A 5,827-nucleotide genomic window follows, 5' to 3' on the forward strand; every position below is an offset into this window, starting at 1 on the left:
TGCTTTCAGCCAGCCGTGGCCACTGAGCTGGAGCAAGCAGGAGTGGGTTGCCCCTGGCGACGGAGGAAGCCAAGCGTTCTACGGGCCTCTGCTAAAGGCGACAAGTGTTTTAATTATAGAAGGTAAATAAATCCCAGAATAAAAAATAAAGATAAAAAGGAGAGGCTGGGAGCTTACGTTGCTAGGGTGCTTGGCCAGCCTGAAAACAGCCCTCAGCCCCTCACCCAGACTGGCCAGGCACCCCAGTGGGGACCCCCCACCCTAAAGGAGGTGTGGACAGCCTGAAAACAGCCATCAGCCCCTCACCCAGGCTGGCCAAATCTCCATGAGGTGAGGGTCCCCACTGGGGTGGACATCCTCCAAGGGGTCCCACACTGCAAGAGGGCATAGGCCAGGCTGAGGGATGCCCCGAGTGCACAAATTTTTGTGCACTGGGCCTCTAGTAATATAATAAAAGGCTAATATGCAAATAGACCAAAGAGAACAACTAAACAACCAGTCGCAATGATGTGCACTGACCACCAGGGGGCATGCGCAGAACATTGTGGGTGTCAGCCGTGGCAGGATGTTGAGAAGGTGAGCAGGGGTGCCAGACCAAAGAAGGGTGCTGGTCGCTGTCATCGAGGCAAGCCTCTGGTGGTTACTGAAAATTCTTTGCTCCTGCGCGCCGTGGTCCTGCCTGGCACTCGCCAGCGCCAGCCCTGCTTGCACCCACTGCTGGTGCTGGAACCACCACTCACACCACCCACTGCTGGCACCAGCCCCGCTCGCACTTGCTGCTGGCACCCGGTGCCAGCCCCAATTGCTTGGCACCGTCAGCAGGCTGCTGGCCCCGATAGCTGCTCAGGGCTTCTCCACCTTTCCCTGCTCCTAAGGGAGGATCGGGGCAGCAGCCGCTACTCACACCCACTGCCAGCACTGGAGCCACCGTTCACACCCATTGCCAGCTCCAGCCCTACTCACACCCCCGCAGCTGGTGCCATAGCTGCTGCCGGTGCCTGGCACTCAGCGCTGTCAGCAGGTATGAGTGGCAGCTGCTGGCCCCGATCACCCTGAGGGCTTCTCCACCTCCCCCTGCTCCTGAGGGGTGATCAGGACAGCAGCCACCACTCGCACCTGCTGCTGGTGCCGGCCCCAATTGCTCCGCACCGCCAGCGGGTGTGAGCAGGGCCAGTGTCCTCAGCACATGGGAGCAGTAGTGGCAGGAGAGGGGTTGCCAGCAGGCAGGGGACCAGGGGCTGCGGCGGAAGGGGCCAGACAGGGGTGCAGAGGGTAGGCCAAGACCTGCCCCTGTGCCCACCGGAGTCTTGCGGCCCACAGTTCCTTTCAAGGTGCATGAATTCATGCACTGGGCCCCTAGTACAGTGGTCGGCAAACTCATTAGTCAACAGAGCCAAATATCAACAGTACAATGATTGAAATTTCTTTTGAGAGCCAAATTTTTTAAACTTAAACTATACAGGTAGGTACATTGTTATTAACTTAATTAGGATACTCCTAAGGCTTAGGAAGAGCCACACTCAAGGGGCCAAAGAGCCGCATGTGGCTCACGAGCCGCAGTTTGCCGACCATGGCCCTAGTATAATAATAAAGAACCATTTATAATATAAAATTTGATAATCCATGGATTTTACTTTTATGTTGAACAAGTTTTTCATTTTCTAAATTTCAGAGGGATGGATCATACAATATTTCAATTTAGTCTCACCGATGAAGTGTTAGCACAAGTTAGAAGGTAGACGTATCTGGACTATATACCTTCATTGTACTGAACTGATTTGGGAAGCAAGAGCTGCCAAGTCTCAAAGAAAGCTACTTAAGAACTCAGTATCTCTGTATATTTTTAAAGGTTAACTGTGCAGTGTCTCTGATTAACACCCTTAAAATTTAATTAAAACTAAACTCCCCCAAAAAAGGACCCAAAAAATGGTGGGCAATATGTTTTTTTAATGTTACACCAGGACGTAGTTTAACAATCCCACTTAAGTATTACTTAAATCTTTAAAAGTATATACCTGAGCCTGACTTGAACACTTCTATTTAATTAAAGGAAAGTACAGATGATCAATGATGCTTTCAAAAATATAAGGTTTTTCTCTCTTACTCCTCCACCACCATCTTGTTGATTTTTATATTTTCACATGTTGCCTAATTGTCAAAAGACCTTGTTGCTGTATGTCTAAACGACAGTGTTCTATGAAGAAAAAAGAAAGGGTGAATGGCTCTGCCACCCAACAGGCTCTGTTTACATTTTATTTGTCAAACTGGGTCACGTGTCTACTTCCAGAGAAACCACGGGCCAAGGGAATGTGCTGCTCAGGACTGGTTTGGACCACTTTTGATCATTTCCCTGAGCCACATTCCCTGAGCTCCAAGGACACGTCAATACTAAAGAAATCAGGGTTCAGGTAACAATAAAAAGACCCAATGGGGCAAGATTATGTGGCAAGATTATAGTTGGTATCTGCTATAAAAACCCTCCAGAAATTGTCTCTATAACTTAATAACCTAAGAATATTGAAATTTCATGTTGGTGACCTTTAAATTAATTTGCTCTGTTAGGCAGGTATACTTTATTGTTATATTCTCTTTAGAAGGTTAAATATAAATTTTTATTGTCATTTTTAGTAAAAAAAAATATGTATTCAAATACCACCTGTCAATACTTTTATTTTCTTTAGAATAGCAGTTGCTATATTGCATATTTTAACTTTTAAAATATGTCTTTTTCTTTACTCCTGCCTTCCTGCTCGTTTAGATTATTTTCTTATGTTTTATGCATCTAAGATAATTAATTTAAAAGAAATATCTCAGAAAGGCATCACAAGAAAAGATGGCTCTTCGAGTATGTGAAGAAAATTTGTGATTTACGTATATTATAAAGGAAGGCAGACTAGATTGTAAATAGAATATTTGTGTAAAAGGAAAAGGAGGTTACTAGGGTAGATTTGTAGAAATAACAGAAATGATAAACCCTGTCAGCATATACATTTCACCCACATTTTCATAGGTAGCATTTCCCATAGGTGGTTCTCTACAGAGTCTGCCAAAGGGTAAAAATGAAGAGATAGGAAGGAAGAGAGAAAAAAAGATGATGGGGGAGGAGGCAGGGAGATAGATGGGCAGATATTGGTAACAAATGTCTGACTAATCAAAAAAGTAAGGATAGATTGTACATTTTAATGATAGTTTTACAAATGATGATTGTGCAGTGTCATATCACCTTAAAGACATTATTTGACAGAGGTCATGAACTATATGTCAGTTCCCATAGGAGGAATAATAAAATATGTAGACATAGTAGAGAAAATCTCAAAGGAAATGTTCGAAGTTGAAATAATAATGATGTTTTACAAATACAAAGTGACAAAAGCAAACCTGTAGGTATGAAATAATAGTTTATTGTTTAATTCTGAATTAACTAATATAGTGAAGGGAGAGGTTGGAAGCTGTCATGGAAACACATACTAGTACATATGGTGGCTATATGGCTGTTAACAGCAACATTTGAAGACCTGAGCATTTCTTCAAAAGGCACCAGCAAAGTCAAAGGATTGAATAATGAGTGCAATAACATAAACTTATTGGAAAAGCAGATGAAAAATACTGATTGCATTTATTCTTCAACCAACAGATATTTATGTGAATTGAGTCCAATATTTTAGGAAGAAGATCCAAAGGTAAAAATTTCACCATTTATTGTAAACGTGAGCTGACAGGCTCTCTCCAGTGGTTTTCTTGCCCATCAAACTAAGTTCAAACTCCATATCAATCAAATCCCTTCTGCCATAAGCAACCATTTTCCAAAGTGTTTCATGAAATACATTATTGCTCTTTAAAAAACATGCCCCTTGGTAAAATTATAGAAAACCCTACCCATTATATTGTCCTCTTAGAGAATAATGATTCACAAGAACATATTAAAGGCTCTGAAAAAATTCCTGCAAAAAAGAATGTTCAGTTTTTTAAATTTTTTCATTTATTTGCACTCAGAGCACTTCCTAGTATTACCCGTTAGCACCCCTCAAAAATAATACATATTCCAGCTTTGGAAAGCTTAGTCTTGCCTCAGGACATGTCTAGCATTCTATCTGACAGCATCTACACTATCCTTTAGTCAAAGTGAAGAACTAGATATTCTCCATATGTATCTTAGATTCTTTTTCTCTCTTGCTGTTTTAATTTTATGCTCTTCTTTCTTTTTTGCATATCTCTACCCTCACCCCATCTTCTCTCTCCAATTAATCTGCCTATCACCAGCATTAAAAACTTTCAAAAACTTTGACCCAGTAACCTCTCCTTTAATAATCTATCCTGTAAAAATCTGAAATGTAAAAAATGGTTTTACATAAAAAGATTTTCAATATGTAACTTATATTAGCAAAACCTTAGATGTTACCTAAACAGTGCCATAGAAGGAAGCTGGCTCAGTGCTGAGAATGGTGGAATAAATAACCATTAACTTTATAATAATTATTAAAAAGTTGATGTTACTCTAAGTTACTTATTTAAGTTACTATACTATTTACTTCAAAAGCAGCATATAAAATTATGTGTATACTATTTTCTCAAATATACCAGGTATTATGGAGAAAAGATAAAGTGAAATATACTCAAGTGCTAATTATGGTTTTATTTCAGTGGTGAAATCTCAGGTGGACTTTTTTCTAAGCATCTGGACTTTATACAATAACATTAATTTTATAAATTAAAAACAAAATGAACAGACGAACTCTTAGGCTTTCTTTAGCGCCAAAATGATGTTCTTTGTTGTCAAGAAGACTTCCCTAGGTCTCCCTAACAGATGTCATTGCTTCTCTTTTCCAACTCCAAGCTCTACGGTGTATCTCTCTCCTGGTATATTTCAGTCTACTTTGAACCAGAGATAAGAGTATAATTGTCTTACCATGCCTAACCCAAATTATTCTATTTTGTCCGCTGCGATGTAGGAAACATTTGTTCAAGAAAATGGTCTAGTGCAGGCTGACAGCTATCATAAAGGGGAGGAGCTGATGGGGGTAGGTGGAAGGATAGAGCAAAACAAAAAGAGAAAAACTCACGGGCAGAGACAACAGTGTGGTAACTGCCGGGGTAAGGGGGGCAGGAGGAGGTAAAGGAGGGCATGAGCGGATAAATGGTGATGGACAGAGGCTTGATTTGGGGTGGAGAACACATCATACAGTGTACAGATGAGGTGTTGTGGAATTGTGCACCTGAAACCTGTATAATTTAGTTGACCTGTGTCACCCCAATACATTCAATAAAAATAAAGAGGAATCATTTTTTAATGTATATTTTAATTTCTTTATCAAACCTATTCCTTTGTTGATGTTTTCAAAGAAAAGTTTAAATAAAATAATTTAAAAGTCAAATGGTATAGCCCTGGCCAGTGTGGCTCAGTTGGTTGAGCATTATTCTGTGCACCAAAAGGTCACTAGTTGGATTCCTTGTCTGGGCACATGCCCAGGCTGTGGGCTTGATCCCTGGTAGGGGGCATGCAAGAGGCAGCGATCTGTCGATGTTTCTTTCTCTCTCTCTCTCTCTCTCTCTCTCTCTCTCTCTCTCTCTCTCTCTCTCTTTTTCTCCCTTTCTCTCTCAAATAAGTAAAAAATATTTTAAAAATCAAATAGTATATATTTATAGTAATTTAAGAAATTTTACCAGTGCCTATTTTTCTTTGCCTATAATATCAAAATTAATCAGATTGATATCCTTTTAAGGAGTTTTTATGATAACTGAAACTGAAGGTTGCAAATATGGGAAAATACATGTAAAAATTCACTGTGAGTAATGAACATATCAATTATAATTATATGTGCTCTTCATT

This window comes from Myotis nattereri (assembly GCF_964212035.1).
Source record: "Myotis nattereri genome assembly, chromosome: 5".
NCBI lineage: Eukaryota > Metazoa > Chordata > Mammalia > Chiroptera > Vespertilionidae > Myotis > Myotis nattereri.